The sequence below is a fragment of the Colobus angolensis genome, unplaced genomic scaffold (assembly GCF_000951035.1).
Source record: "Colobus angolensis palliatus isolate OR3802 unplaced genomic scaffold, Cang.pa_1.0 Scaffold163, whole genome shotgun sequence".
NCBI lineage: Eukaryota > Metazoa > Chordata > Mammalia > Primates > Cercopithecidae > Colobus > Colobus angolensis.
Window position 1 is genome coordinate 1,487,157 of NW_012114744.1, and position 17,445 is coordinate 1,504,601.

At 33.9% G+C, this 17,445-nt stretch overlaps 1 protein-coding gene across 1 annotated transcript in view; it reads right to left on the reverse strand.

The window, feature by feature from the left end:
* Positions 1 to 17,445, reverse strand: part of TFEC (transcription factor EC) — a 207,987-nt gene that overhangs the window by 170,870 nt on the left and 19,672 nt on the right. The gene's annotated exons all lie outside the window — the stretch shown is intronic.

The window sequence follows — 17,445 nt, forward strand, 5'->3', positions numbered from 1 at the left end:
TGTCACAACATAAATGAACCTTGAATATATTACATTAAGTAAAAGAAGCCAGATACAAAAAGCTGCATGTTGCCACATATTGTAAAAGCCACATACATGAAATGTCCAGAATAGGCAAATTCATAGAAACAAAAAGCCAATTAGTGGTTGTCAGAAGCTGGAAGGAGGGAGAAATGGAGAGTACCTGCTAATGGACACAGAGTTTCTCTCTGGGGTGATGAAAATATTCTGCAATTAGATAGTGATGATGGTTGACATCATTGTGAATGTACTGGAAGTCCTTAAATTGTACACTTTAAAATGGTTAAGATGGCGAATTTTAGATTATGTGAATTTCACTTCAACAAAAAATAAATATATAAAAGCAAATTACTATTTTAAGACATAGTGGCATTAAAATATATTGACTTGCTATCCAGAAATTTTGTTTTACAGACTCACTATTTCAGAGGTCAGGATTTCAAATGATTAATATTATGTGATGATTATCTTTTTCAGATAGAGATAAGACAGGGAAATAAGGTAAAAGAAATGAGTCTGGGATTTGCCTAAGCCAGGACTCAAATTCCTTTGATCCTTGGCTACAAGCCCTGATTGGTCCAAAAGGTCAAATGGAAAGGAAAAAGCAGTCAAGCATAAATCAGTAAAATAAAAAATTCATTAAAATGTAGCTATTGGGAGGAAAGGAAATAACCTTCCTTTCCTCTACTAAAGAGTGAATTGACAACCTAATTTTTCGAACAGGTAACAAATGTATAGCTGTAGCTAGGTGCCCAGACTTTCTTCTCTACAGGGAAATGTTGGAAATAAATGAAGGAGGAGTCTTCAGACTTACTGAAGCCACTGAAATTGTAATTGTTGTTACAATTGCAAGAGTTTATTAAAGATCATCAGGAAACTTGGCATTAAAAAAGTGTTTGGATAGATAAGACCCCTGTTTGCACTTTAAGCCTTTACTGTTAATTACATGTTACTGTAATTAAGCACTTCAAAAGTGACTTTTATGAACTGTGCTATTATTTCATTTAATAAGAACTTGTTATAAAGTCACAGGTTAACAAAAGTTCATTAATAAGTTGAATGTTTGGAACTCAGAAAGCATTTTCCTATGGAGCAATGTTAGCCATGGTGGTTAGGTTTCTACGTAAGTGGGGTCTAAGGAATCAGGTAAGCCATACACATCTGCTCCCACAACACTAAACAGAACACTACATGTTTTAAAAGATTTCTATGGATTTATGCCATTCTCCTGCCTCAGCCTCCCGAGTAGCTGGGACTACAGGCACCTGCCACCTCGCCCAGCTAGTTTTTTGTATTTTTTAGTAGAGACGGGGTTTCACCGTGTTAGCCAGGATGGTCTCGATCTCCTGATCTCGTGATCTGCCCGTCTCGGCCTCCCCTGAGATCTGGCCACTGCACTCCAGCCTGGGCAACAGAGCGAGACTCCGTCTCAAAAAAAAAAAAAAAAAAAAGATTTCTATGGAAACATGCATTCAGCATTCTGGAACCAAGACATCTCTTCCCTCCACTGCATTAGTGATGCTTGTTCATTCATTCATCACTGAATTGCTCATTCAACAAGCATCGGCAGTGCCTGCTATGTACCAGGCCTTTTAGCAAGTTGTATTCCTTTTTATCTGCCAGGTAGCAGGCTTTCTTCAATATGGAGGAACTAACTATCGGCTTAGCATATGAACTCCAGCATAATGAGAAGCAGAAGATGAGGCTCTAGGGCAAGTAGAAGCAATGAAGGTTGAGGACGACTGGAACAAGGTGATGGCAAGTGAATGATCCTTTAACCCAGCTGCCTATGCCCCTTTCCCCCACTTTCCTCATTGTGGCCAACACTGGTGTCAATGTGGAAACCTCTAGTGGATGACACCAATAAATGTAAGCTATATAATAGATGCCCTTTCCTACTTCATTCTCCCTTAGAGCAGTGCCCGGGACTGGGAAATACCAAGGAGCCAAACAAGCGTGAGAATGGAGATTTACATTTTTTAACCAATTCCCCCATCTTACTTGAGAGTACAAATGAAAAAGAAAAAATAGAGAAAGGAAAACATTAATGAACATATATCCATAGTATGAATGTTATATATCAAGGATTGTGTGAAACAAAAACAAGCAATTGCTGAACTCACATTTTTTTAAAAAAACTACAAGTTACCAACTAACAAAGATCACCACCTAGTGGCCCCAGCATGATAACTGCACTTGAACAAGATGCATTGGAATTCAAAAATATTGGGGGTTTGTTGCAAGAAGGTAAGGTAACATTGAAGCCTTTCCTTTTGTCCCTTGGATCCAACCTCTCCTTTTTCTTTCATTCTGAGTCAGTTTCTCTTAGTTTATGATTCCAGTTTGTCTTGAAAGCATTCTATTTGCAGTTACCTTTATTTTAATCTTTGCAATTAGCTACTTTGTCATCCTTTGAGTTCCTCATCTTTTATGATACACCATAAGCCCCTCTGAGTCTTGCCTGAAATAGTGGGTTTAAACATCATTTTTGTCATGCCACTTCCCTACAAAAAAAAAAAAACTGAATGCTTACATGGATCCTGTTGTCACTTACATCAAGTCTGGTCTAACCTGCATATCCCCCACACTCCACCTTGGCAAACATAGTGACTGTCCACTGGGTACTTTTCTTTATTGATCTTCACCACCCTCAAATCTCAAACATAACCGCAGTTTTTATCTACCTCTGAGTACTCTTATCCAACTCAAATTCCACCTTTTCATAACTTTTTCCCTACTACTCCTGTCGTGTTCACTTTTTTCTTCTCTAAGTTCTTACATTCATGGTTATTAACGCCAAGTATATGATTTAATTATTGTCTAATTATTTTATGAGTATTATGTCTGCAAAGGAAGTTCCATGGTTTAAATGTGCCCATATCTCCCACAAATCTTAGCATGATATTAAACATAACACGAGAGCTCAATGAATAAATGACTGATTTAGAAATGGATAGATAAGAATTCCTGCAATTAAAGGACCTTTAGTCATCTATGGGTAGGTGACAAGGAAAGAAGAAGGAGAGTACAGAGTGGGGAAGATAGCTGGAACTATATTCCATGAGTGGAAAAAGATCAATTTTATCCACCTTTATTATGTAAAGTGCCAGCGACAAATCGAATAGAAAAGTATCTCCCAGAATGCCAGGATACATTTAAACATATTCCAAAATATACAATACAATATAACCACGAAAGTTTTTAATGGAATATAGTTACTTTGGGTGCAGACAGTGACAGAACTCAGACAAAGAGAGGGAAAAACCGGGAAAAAAATAAATTGTTATTAAACAGGTAATGAAATGTTAACTTGCATTCTAAGGTAGGACAAAGTTTTACTTCTTGGGCAGCAGCATAAAACCTGCTCCAGGGATGTGAATTACAGATACGTTAGGCAGCTGCACACTGGAAATAGCAAGACTGGGAGAAAGCTCTATGCACTCAAACTTTGGCATATAATTCAACCAACTTTGAATGTGAATGGAAATATTTTACCCCCAAAATGTGAATAATAAAACAAATAAAATATTAAATAATCTACTCAAATGAAGAAGTCTGCAGAATAAGTAATGTGAACTTGAAAAATCTCATTAAGTGTCACCAGAATTCTATTTCTAGTGCAACTGCAAGTAGTTTTATAACTAGGTCTCCAGTAAAATAATTAGACTATTTTAAGGGGTAGCAACTGACTCTATCTTGAGGAGAGGAAAGAAAATGCTTCTGCTATGTAAATTTTCCCCCAATTTTTCAAACTGACATTTTCAAAGGCATCATAGAAGGACAATTACTTACATGCTGTATATATTGCTATTTTACCACAAAAGACCACTATGTATGCAAGGCACTGTGCAAGCTATGGTAGAGGTAAACAAAGAATGTAAATGGCATGCATTATATTCTCAAGTATCTTGCTAGGGTGAGAAGACCCACATGTATTCAATAGATAATAAATAATTTCATAATTAATTTTTAAGTAACTCTACCACATATTATGCAGATAGCCTGCATTTTCATACTTCAACAAATATTGAAGGCCCACAAATAGAAAGATGTTATACTAGATGTTTTGTCAGTACAAAGTGAATTCATTACTCAACTGGCCCTCAGCAACAGTGAGTATAATAAGAAATGGACAGCAGGTACCTCAATAGAGATGAGATTACTTGATTAAAGAAGTATAATATGTGATTTATTTTTAAATGCAGGTGTGGTTTAAATATGCAGGGTTGCAGGGCATTAGAGAAAGCATTGGAGGCAGATTTATCACATGCAAAGGCACAGAGTTGATAAAACAAGGATGGGTATGAGAACTTAGTTCATTCCTTTCACTACGATGTATAGAAAATGTGACATGAAACAATACGAAATGATGTTGGAAAACTGACTTAGAACTAGAGTATGGAAGATATTAAATTCCAAATTGAGAAATTTGGCTTGAATCTATCAAACTAGGAATCATAGAAATTTTTGAACAGCTAAGTAAGGCCATCATGGTTGTACTTTGAACCAATTAGGTAGCGATGCATGAATTGGTCTTGAACAAGGAAGCATGGAGAATACATTAGTTTCGGAAAGAGGTAACTTTGGCGGAATGTATGGTAGTGACCAAGATAGAATGGAAGGGACAATTCCAAGAGATCCTACAGAGAAAATCAATTGACTGAGACTTGGTTGATTTGGTTATATATAAAGAGCTATCAAGGATGAACTCAAAACTAATGCCATTTAGAGAAACGAAGACCAAAAGAGGGTAAGGTTGATGTCTCCAGGGATTGGACAACTTCAGTAAGACATATTTGCAGCTTGAAGTGCCTTTCAGAAGAAAATATTCAGCTGGCAGTTAACAATATTAAACAATTGAGATGAAAGCTAACTTGTGATTTGCAAACTATCAAGAGTCAGTGTAAAAGAACTGAGCAAACTGAAATCTCAAAGCTTGTACAGTTCAGCAAGGAGAGCCAACCTGATACCACAGAGACCCAGTAATGAAAACAGATCATGAGAAAATGTGACTAGGATCAGCTAGCTTCCCACATCCCCATCCTGCATATGGTCCTCTTTAAATATGATAGGGATTTATACATTGGAGAATTTAAGCCAAGCAGTATAAAAATCTCCCAATAAGAAAGGCATAGGGAAAAAAACTCAGAAGAAAATGAGAAAATGTGTTCAGGGGATAAAAGAAAAAAACAAAGCCTGAAATTAATAACTTCAAAATAAAACAATAATTTTTACGAAATAAAAATTCAGATGCACTAAAAACGGACAAATCAATTTTTTACTCACTAAATAAAATGTAAGGGACTATCTTAAAATGCAGAAATAAAAGAAGTTGATGGAAATAAAAGAAGGGAAAAAATAAGATAGATGTTCAATCATGGAAGTATAACATTAAGTAAACTGCTAGGAGTCCCCAGAAGAAAAATAAGAGGGGCAAGGGATGAACAAAGAATAAAGACATCGTTTTTAGAACTGAAGCTCATTAGTTTCCAGATGGAAAAGGCCATCAAGCACCCAGCCCAAGAGATGAAAAAAGGAACACTATCAGGAAATTTTAATGAAAAAAGAACACAATATCTATACACCTTCAAAATCTGAGGGAAAATGACTTTTAGTATATAATTATTAAATTAGTAATTAGGGAGGAGCATGGACAGAAAAAAAGACATATTCAAAAAGGTGACATCTTAAAATTTTATTCCCCTTTTATACTCCTTTGATCCACTACTGAGTGATATACCTGAGTCAATTGAGGGAGTAAACAAAAAAGAAGAAGAGTGAGATTGAAAAAATAGAAACCGTTTCAACAAAAAGAGAACCAATGATATCTAAAGAACCACTGTACCCTGGGTATACACAACAACCCGTCCAGGTATTGAGACAAGAGAATGAAGGACTCCTGAAAAAAAGAACCCTTTGAGAAAATAAAGTAAATAAATAAATATTGCCAAATGGGATTCCTTCCAAATCTCCAACAGTAGTAGATTTCTGGTTTATTGGTCTTTACCTTACTTTCAACTTTTTTGACTGGTTTTCACTTAGATGAAGCTCCCGAAAACAGTACATGTCCGGACTTTGGTTTTTTATCCCATGTAATAATTCACGTCGTTTAGTTGATGAGAATAATTTGTTTGCTTCTATTGAAAGCACTGATATATTTGCACTTACTTCCACTGTCTTTTCTCTGCTTCTATTATTTTAGTGTTTAGCAAATGTATTTACCTCTAGACTTTCTAACAAATCCCTATTCGTTCTAGTTTTTTCTTTATCTTCAAGTACTACAAGATTACTCATTGAATTACTCATTGAATCCATCCTCTCATTTTGCTATAACCACCACTGCACTCCAGCCTGGGCAACAGAGTGAGACTCAGTGTCAAAAAATAAAATAAAATGAAAGTAAGAATATTGGGAATACAAAGGCAACTTATGTGAAAGAAAACATAAATTTGAGCCTGTTTCGCTTATATCTCTAAATAATGGCTCATCCTCCATGTTACAAATTCATATTATGTTATGGCTTATCTATGTTGCCTTTTCCAGCCCAGTCACATCGACACCCCACTTTTATGTTATTCCTGGTTCTTTTACCTCTCAATATTTTTGTCAAACTACTCTTTTTTTAATCCATCTAAATATATGTACAGTCTTTGAATTTATATGGCTTTTCTAAATATACTACTAAAGGCAGCCAAAAATCACAAGAGAAAAGATTAGCTACTAAAAAAGCAGCAACTCCAAGTACTTAACTTTTCTACTGCACAAACTAGCATACTCTCATATAAAATGCAAAACAGTCAATAAAGCTGAAACTTGGGCACACTAATTTGAAATCACATTCCACACACCCAGGAAGTTAAACCAGGTTAAACCACTCCCAGCAAAACATAATATATGAAACAAAAATATTTAAAGTTAGTAATGAGAAAATAATGATTAGCTTAAAAGGAATGAGAAATAGAATAATTGAAGACTTTTCATTGGCAAAAATAGAGGCTAGAAGACAATGGAGTAGTAATGAGAAAATAATTATCAATTTAAAATTTTATACCTAGCTAAGCTGACACTCTATGGTGAGGGTAAAGTAAATCAACTTATACACATACAATAGCTAAAAGAATTATTCAACAAGAATACAATTGATGCTGAGGGAAGGTGTGGTTTATAAGAAAAAATTATAAGCACAAAAATGATAAACTATGTCAATATACCAATTTATTTTTATATAAGAAAATTAATTTTTATTTTCATAAATCAAAGTTAAACTAAAACTCTAGACTAGTACTTCTCAAAGTATGATGATTTGATCTGTACCTGTGCATGAATTACTTGTTATTGATCTGCAGTACTTACAGAAACTGTGTGAAACTGTTTTAGCTATTTGACTTTGCCTCAGTGTTACTGATTGAGGCACCTTTTACTACTGATAGTTTGAGATGTGTGTTTCTGGGTGGTAATAGCAAAATGAGAGGATGGATGCAATGAGTAATTCAATGAGTAATCTTGTAGTACTTGAAGGTAAAGAAAAAAATAGAACAAATAGGGACTTGTTAGAAAGTCTAGAGGTAAACACATTTGTTAAACACTGAAAGAATAGAAACAGAGAGAAGACAGTGGAAGTAAGTGCAAATATTATCAGTGCTTTCAATAAAAGTAAACAAATTATTCTCATCAACTAAACGATGTGAATTATTACATCGGATAAAAAAATAATGTCCGGACATGTACTGTTTTCAGGAGCTTCATCTAAGTGAAAACCAATCAGAAAGGTTGAAATTAAGGTAAAGACCAATAAACCAGAAATCTACTACCATTGGCGATTTGGAAGGAATCCCATTTGGCAATATTTATTTATTTACTTTATTTTCTCAAAGGGTTCTTTTTTTCAGGAGTCCTTCATTCTCTTCTCCCAATACCTGGACAGGTTGTTGTGTATACCCAGGGTACACTGGTTCTTTAGATATCATTGGTTCTCTTTTTGTTGAAACGGTTTCTATTTTTTCAATCTCACTCTTCTTCTTTTTTGTTTACTCCCTCAATTGACTCAGGTATATCACTCAGTAGTGGATCAAAGGAGTATAAAAGGGTAATAAAATTTTAAGATGTCACTTTTTTGAATATGGCACACAGACAGCATTAAATGTCACTGTGTATTAAAGATAATATAATAATCTCCAAGGCTCACCAAGAAAATAGTAAAGGAGCAAAATTTAGAAAACAACCCTCCTTGCATATTTTTCTTGCTACCTTTGTATTCCCAATATTCTTACTGGGTTTTTTGTTTGTTGGTTTTTTGTTTTTTTTTGGTTTTTTTTTGACACTGAGTCTCACTCTGTTGCTCAGGCTGGAGTGCAGTGGTGAGATCTCAGCTCACTGCAACCTCCCTCTCCCAGGTTCAAGCGATTCTCCTGCCTCAGTCTCCCGAGTAGCTGGGACTACAGGTGTTCAAGACCAACCTGGCCAACATAGTGAAACCTCATCCCTACCAAAAACCCAATATTCTTACGTTTTATAATTTCTGAGGCTAGTTCTTAGCCAAATTGTGGAGAAGAAGGGTATCATCATTCTTCCAGATGCCTTTTTCTGATGTACATTTTCCCCCTTCAGTGGTGACTTCCTATCACCATAAACTTCCTATCACCATAAACTTTCAGTGCTCTCCTTCCCCTCATACTATGATGGTTATCATTCAGTCATTTTTTTTCAGCGTTCCTGTCTATATCACTACATTCCTGCCACCAAACATGCAAGAACACACACACACACACAGAGACAGACACACACACACACACACACAGAGACAGACATACACACACACAGACACACACACACACTTACTTGAAAAAATTTTTTCGTTTGCTTTCCCAGATTTGAAGCCCTATCCACTAGAAATCTCCTCTGATTAACCAATTATGGGGTGTGTTGTTTTCTTTTGTAAGTTTCCTATATTCTCACTAACATTGCACTTATCACAGGGTGCTAGAAGTTTGTTTTCTTATGCACTCACTAGCTAGACTATGAATTCCATGAGAGCTGAGGCCTAATCCGTCCCTCTCATTGTTATCCTAGACATGCTCTTTATGGCAGCATGACAAATATGTAAGCAAACATGTAAGTGAATGGCAGAAATGTTATCAAATGCAGAGAGAAGGAGATGAAAATGGTAATACAGTAACCTACAAGAAAAAGTAACACTACACAGTTAAAGCTTGGTGAAAGTCCTATAAAGAGACTGATAATAGACAAGTGGTCAGAATCTCAAGTTTAAAAACATATAAATTTCCAGATAATCATTCCAGTTAGCTCATTTAGAGCTTACTTATGTATCTTCAGTCCTGTCGTCTTTATTCTGCACAATATTTCTTTTTTGGAGTAGAGTGGTAGGGACAGAGTTTCCCCTTGTTGCCCAGACTGGAGTGCAGTAGCATAGTCCTGGCTCACTGCAGCCTCAACCTGAGCTCAACCAATCCTCCCACCTCAGTCTCCCATGTAACTGGGACTACACGTATAAACCACCATGCCAGACAAATTTTTCATTTTTTGTAGAGACAGTGTTTCACCATATTGCTTAGGCTGGTTTGAACTCCTGGGCTCAAGTGATTGGCCCACTTTGGCCTCCCAAAGTACTGGAATTATATGCATGAGCCACTGAACTCAACTTGCACTGTATTTCTCAAAGACTTCCTTCTTCTTCATTCGCTTTGTAGAATCTTTCTAGTTAAAATTTTCTATAAAGTAGTATACACACAAATTTATGTGACATTATTTGGATGAACTTTCCTTTTACTTTACTAGAATCTACATTAATATGTATTAATACTAATTATATTTGGTACATTTAAGACCCAAGATCTCATTTATGTGCAGCAAATTTTTAAAAGTAAGTTGATTTATAAACAATTATTATATATACAGTCTAGTTGGAAAACAGATGTAACTGTGTTTTCACATCATCTGTAAACTGGGCTGATATGTCATCAATGCCATCCATATTCTCATGGAAATAATTAATAAATATTTTAGACAGGAGAGAAACCATGTACCTCTGAACAGGGCACAAAACCAGTCACTATAGACTTCCTTCTGCGGTAATAGGAACACACTAATTAGGACTAGTCTGTAAGTCAGCTAAAATTCATTAACAATTCTATCATCCATAACATAGGTCTTTACCTTGGTCACAAAGATACCATGAAAGTTTATATCTAGAATAGATTTCTCATTTACTAATTTAGCAACCTTACCTATATTAGAAAAGCAATTGTAATCATACTATATTTTTATTATTTTCAATTAACTGCATGCAAAATATTCCCTCATAGAAAGAGTCCTCAAAAATAAACAAGAAAATTAAGTAATGATTTTAATTAGCACTGTTCACTATCTATATTTAAACATTTTTTTCTAGCAAACGTGAGTGTACTTGAAAAAAATTGTTTCCTCAAGCACTGTTCCATCTTGTTTCTATTATCATCTCCACTCCCCTTAAAGAGTTTGCTAAGCAATGATAAAATTTAGATTAGCCTCTGCCCTAAGAGGCACCCATTGCAATGATGATTTACAGTATTAGTACCCTTGAGATGTTAACACACGTTAAATATAAAGTGAATTGAGATGAGCTTTTCCCACAGGGGCACAATAAATAGTAAGATCCAGGTACTTAATTATTGTTGCCACTTTCTGCACTCCTAAAAATTTTCCTTTGAAGTTTTACTCTTGCTATAATCATATTAGGTCATTATGCTTCACTTTATGCTCCAAAAATCTGTAAAGCACATTTGATGGCAAGGTCAGAATGGTTGCCTTTTTTTTTTTTTCCATCGTAAAGTATGCTGTTTCCCCTAGATCAGCAAAACATGCATAGCAGGTGATAAGATGTACTGCAGAGAAGCCAACGGCATCATTTTAAGGAGTTAGTGCACAAAGCTGGCCTATGAGTCAAAGAAATGTATGTAATCAAAATTACTAGGGGAAATCCCCTAACTCAACCAGAAACCATATCTTTTAGTGTTGTTTATGCAGCACTGTTCAAAAATGCTACTTCTTAATGTTTTCTTAAGGATTTGAACAAATTTCTGCTTCTTGGGTTTGGCATCAGGTAAAGCAGTTGGCTATTCAGGTCTGCAGTGAATTTTTTAAAATATGCAAAAAAGATCAAAGCTTAGAATATTATCAGCTAAGTATAACTCTCAAAAAACTGAATGTGCTCAAGGGTCAGGTCTAATAAAGTTAATAATTTTTACAGCTTCATCAAAGGCAATCCTAAGTAAAGTTGGCATTGTTTTCTTTAACTGTGAGTACATGGCAGTGAAGAATATAATGACTGACTAGCATTTTGGTGGCACTGCCTTCATTCGTAAAAAGGCACATGCAATTTATTCACCATTGCTTTTGAATAGTAAGTGCAAATACCCAAACTGTGAAAATGGAAAATAACATTTTAGCAATAAAACATTTTAGGAGACACCTCGGGAACCGTAGAACATTCCTTGAGAACTATAGCATTACAACAACTTTTAAACAAGCTATAGAATATTAGTTAGCTGGAAAAATGTGAGAATTCTATTCCTGAAATGGGAAAGTATCATTAAATTTTGGTCTGAATGTTTACAGTGAATATTTTAATTAATATTCATATAAAAATTTTATCAATTTGTTTTTTGTCTTTTATCTCATTTATCTGTCCTCTTTTCAGTACATTGTCAACTTTATAGCTTTGTTTCATTAATGTTTAAGCTTTTCTTCAAAATAGTTTTACAACTAGTTTAGAAAATAAATTCATTATTACAGTGCTTAAAAAGGAAATAAATGTATGCAATAAAAGCTATCATCGATTTTTAAGGTGCTTATAATCTTTTCAATTTTTGTCAATTTTCAAAAGTTATATAGTGACAAAGAGTTATTTGATTTTTGTTTACATCACAATACCTGTGGTTTAGATTCTTGGTAACAAAACTACAAACATCTGCTGTGTACCAAACGAAAAGAATTCTTTCCTTAATTAGAAAAATGTCTGGCCGGGCACGGTGGCTCATGTCTGTAATCCCAGCACTTAGGGATGACTTGAGGCCAGGGGTTCGAGACCAGCTTGGCCAACATGGTGAAACCCTATCTCTACTAAGAATACAAAAAATTAGCCAGACATGGTGGCGCGTGGCTGTATTCCCAGGTACACGGGGGACTGAGGAACCCCACGAAGCTGAAATTGCAGTGAGCTGAGATCACGCCCCTGCACTCCAGCCTGGGTGACAGAGCAAGATCCTGTCTCAAAAAAAAAAAGCGGGGGGGGAATAAACAAACATTCTTTGCCAATAAGTGATTTCTGGGAAACATAATTTCATGCCACTATTGTTGATTTCCCAAAAATGTACCCTTTTTTTTTCCTGACGAAATTGTTCTTTGAACTAACTAAAGCAAAAAGAAAATTTACCTCTTTACTTCTCATGTTCTTGTGTTATTTTTCAGAGCTTAACCTATGGTACTGCAGTAAATGCTAAAACTTTATGAATAGCAGCTTTTTAGATGCCTAAGACATTTTTAAGATTAGAGAGCGATGTTTATGAAGTAGAACACTGTTGAATTAGTTAAGCAGGTAAAAGAGAAGAACAGGTCCTGAGAGTAATAATGCAAAAAAAAAAGCAACAACAAAAAAATTACATCAACATAAGCTCCTGATGTGTAATCACTGACAGAAAAAGCTGGCAAACCAAGCCAAGAGATAGCAGGCCAGTCAATCCAGACTAAAAGCTTAAGCTAAAAATAACTGCCTCACTAGGTCTTTGTAGAAAAATTCTACATGCTAAGGATGTCAACTTAAATGTGTCTGGTTTATGAATAAGAATATTTAAGAACAAAGGCTGCATACATTAAAAGAAATAAAATTAATATAAAAGAGTGAGTCAAGTAAATGATCTGTGTAAGTTCAGAAACTTTTAGATTAAATAGTTGAAAAGCTGTGAAACTAGAATCACAGCTTTTATCCTTTATCATATTTAAAGCAGGGTTTCTATGCTTGACTTCTGTTCTCATGCTAGATATAAAAAATAAGAATAAAAAGAAAGAGGGAAGGAAAAATGTATACTATATATTGCTGCTTCTAAATCAATTACACATTGTACACAGATTGAATCACCTCTTACTTAAAAGTTAATCAGAAACATTACTATGCACAGAAATGACCTGTTTCCCATCTAAATTCTAGTTCAAACTCTTCCCTTTGGGTCTCTGAAATTATTTTTATTACTTTTACATATCAAGAGTAAATGTGGTTAGTTTTGAATCATTTATTTTGAAGGAAAAAAATTACATGAAAACTTTGAGATTAGCAAGATTGTGAGCATTGCTATATGAAAAATTAGAAGTCTCATATGTCCTTTTTTGATAACTGCATTAAGTTTGTGAACCCAAATACTTTCTTTAATTATACACATCTTACAAATATGTTCATATTAATGGAAACAAAAGGTATGCTACAGCTTTGTGGTAGAGTGGCAATAAACACACCAATTATACTTAAAGTATTAAATAATGTTATAATACTGGCCTTTGAAACCAAAATGAATGTCTTATTTATAAAGCATCAGGAAAACCTCTTCAGCTCCTGCTCAAATACGTTGCACATTTGAATAATGCCAGTCTCTGTAGGACTTGATATTGGACTATGAATATTTGACCTAGACTGTCATTAACAACTTATACATTTTAAAATCACGTTTTGAAATGCAGCAAAACTAAGATTGTAGTGAATTTAATTTCAAAGTCATACTATCCCTCCTTTTATGCTGTATGTGGTAATCCTTGATTTTTTTGCACTGATGCTAAATGTTAATGAACAGAGCCACCGTGTACCATTTCACCTGGAGCAATGAAAACATTAAAATCTCTTTAGAAGCCTGAATAAAACTTTATTTTATAAATATAATCCACGTTAAAGCTCCACCGCTTCACTGTACTTTTGAAATAAGGGCACATGGAAAATATGGAAGCTTTTCCTTTGAGATAGCTAACTAAAGCTACAAAATGAGCACGGTACAGCATTTCCAAGGAACATGGTTCAAAAGTTGTACGATTACTACTAAGGTTGTTTTATTCTCTACCACATTTGGAACAGGAAGTCTGTGTTGTTCTTGAAGAATTCTGAAAAGCAATGTCACACTCTGATGACCTCTTCTCCTCATTAAAACGTTCCCAAAGACAGCGCTCTGCATGATGTTTTGTAGCTTCAGCAGCCATGAACTAATTTGTACCTCTTATTTTGATCATGCACTGGTGAAAGCACCAAACAATATTTTTCTTTAAACACAGAGAGGTCTTTCAACAGCTCAGCATGCACTTCTACCCTCTTTTTAATCTTGGAGCACCTATTTATTTGCTCTTTTCACCACTAAATCTTCTTTGCTCCTTTCTGCCCCCTGCAAAGTGGCTAGTTAAAAATCTTCAGTGTTTTTTCTTCATAGGCTTAAACCATTAAAAGGGTATTACCATAAAAACAGAGATGAGGGCTTATAGATACAGTATGAGGATGAATTTGCATTTCTAATTTTTAATCCAATTAAAATAAGATAATATTTATTTAGTTACTACCTTTCTATAATGTGTATGATCACAAAAACCAATATAAAAAAATTGCTTTAGAAAATTAGCTTTTAGGGTTCTCTGCAAAGACTAGTTCCTCACAGTGAATATTACAAGACTCTTTTTAAAGCTTATTTGCATGTATATGACTCATTTATTTTCCATACTTCTATACTTTCCTTGGTTCAATTACATCAGTCTTTTCTACATGTTTCTCTATATCATCAAGAAGTGTCTTGATTATTGTATGCAGTGTATAGGAATCTGGCTTTTAAGCCTTGCATTTAATTTACTTAGAAAAAAAAAGGAGAGGGGCTACAGTAAAATGACATTGGTAATGAATATGACTTTTTAGGCAGTAATATTATGAACTCTATTAATGAAAACAATTCTAAGCGATTTAATAATTTTTTGCAATTTAATAATTCAAAAGTATTGTTTTAAAATGTATATTAATTAGAGTTACATAAAACTCAAATATGCATATCTGCTAAAATTGATTAAATTATACTGGATTTCATCAAACCAATGGTACAGCTGTAAATAGAACATAGTGCTAGGATTTCAGGTCTAGTTAAGAAGAAATGTACCATTGTATACTAATAACTAGATTCTTTCTTCATCATGAAATATTTATTCTCACAAAATGTATTTACTGAACACATTGGATTTCCCTTAAACAACTTGAAGTTAATAATGTAAACATTTCACTATTAATAAATCATAGTATGTTTTCAATCTCAATAGAAAATTGAATATTAATATTAGGTTATTTATAATGTTAACTCATTGACTTTCAAATTTAAAAAAAAAATCAGTTGATTCTTGAATACTGTCCTATATAAAAATGCAAGTCATATGAATAATTTCTCAATTTATTTGTAAAACTAAACATTTGTAAGAAAAGAAATGAAATAACAAAAAGGTATCATTTATGATTATATTATCAGTATTTAATTTTATTTATTATCTTTATTATCAGTATTTAATTTTAGTGTCATTTAAGATTTTTTCAAAGTAAAATTAATTCAATTAATGTTGCCAAAATAAATTATGTGACTTTTTAAAGTCACCATATCTAATTCATTGATCCCTTTTGCTATTCCAAATCTCTTCTTAATGAATTATTTTTCAATGGCAAACTGGAATGTGTAAAAACTGTTAATTTCATATAATATTCCTCCAAATTTAATCAATATTTGCTATTTAAAATTCTTTCTTCTATAAATTTGTCTTTGGCTAATTTAATCCTAAAACTCTACCACATGTTCTGTTGTGTCTCTATCATATCTTAAACATCATTTCCTCATCAACATGGACTTCAGAGTGACCAGCAATTATCACAAATTTTCTTGATGCTCTTTTCCCCCAAGATAAGAGACTCACCAAGTTGTTGTTGTCTTTTAAAATAATTTTTTTAAAGCATCTGAGATATTCAACTCTAAGTTGTATTTATGTTTCTATGTCTTTATGTTTGACAGGTCTAGTTTGAAACTTTAAAAGTGCTTACCAATGGACTTCTAAATACTCAAGGGAAAGAAATAAACACACACAGTGCCAGCTTTCTGGGGTCCTCTTACTTGCTCAAGTGTTGCTTTTTGGCTTTGTTTAACAAACTCAGAGAGACTTGGATGTGAGTATAGGCCTTGACAGTTACCCTGTCATAAACTTGAGCAGCTATATATTTCATGTCTTTGAGTCTTAATTTTTCAACTATGAATTGGGCTTAAGGATCCTATTCTACAAGTTATCAAGACGATTAGAAATGATATATGTGAATAAGATGATTAGGGTAGATACTAACTGGTAGTTACCCTCTGTTGAGAGTTTAACTGAATTCCCCCAAACATTAAGAAATTTACACACACTACATCAACAGTGAAATTCTACTAGAAGGGTTCAAATGTTAAGAAACATGGGCTTTTTAGTTCACAAGTCATCTTACCTTCCTATCAATTTATAAAATTTGAACTAAATACCTAAGACATTTTTATTGATAATCAACTTAAATGATACTTGTGAAAACCCTTTGTACAGTAAAAAATAGTTTAGAAAATGAAAATATCAATAAAATAAATATAACTTTGAATATGAATATGAATAAAATAAATGAAAATAATCAAGGAGTCTAGATTTCCAAACCGGAAGAAATGCGGTCCTTTGCTTAACCATGCACTTTATATGTGAAAGTAAAGAGATTCAGACAGTCTTTCCTCAGGTTATATACCTAGCCAAACACAACATTCATCTGTGCTATGTAAATCTGCCTCTCCAAGGTTGATAATGAGATATTTTCCATTGTGTACAGGATCTAGTAAATTAAAAATCTGACACTGCTGCAGTAAATTAGATTAAGTGTAATCAAATAAGACAAGCCGTTATATTTATAATGAGTTCAAAATAACAGATAACACTAAAATCAGGTATTAGATGTACATGATATTTTATCTTCACAGACAGTGCACTGATTTTCCAATTTTTTCCTCAGTATGATATTATCTGAAAGTTGCAATCCTGCTTGGGTGTACAGTTTAATGTTCCATTCTGACTTTTGTCCACTAGATGTCCCCAGTACGTCACACAGAAGCTCTGATCTCATATAGGCCCTTGTTAGGGAGAATCTGCATCTTTTTGAAGTGAGTCCTGAGATAACTCTGTTGAACGATTTTTATTCCTGGGTTCATTTCATCCTCAACATTAACAAGCTACTAATCTACAGAGAAATGCAATCATCTAAAGATTTTTGTCTAAGAGACAGAATATAACTTTGCCAATTTAAGAAGCAATTAAAGAACATGTATATCTTCTTTTCTGAAATGTATTTAAGAAATCAAAGACCCGAAACAAGTT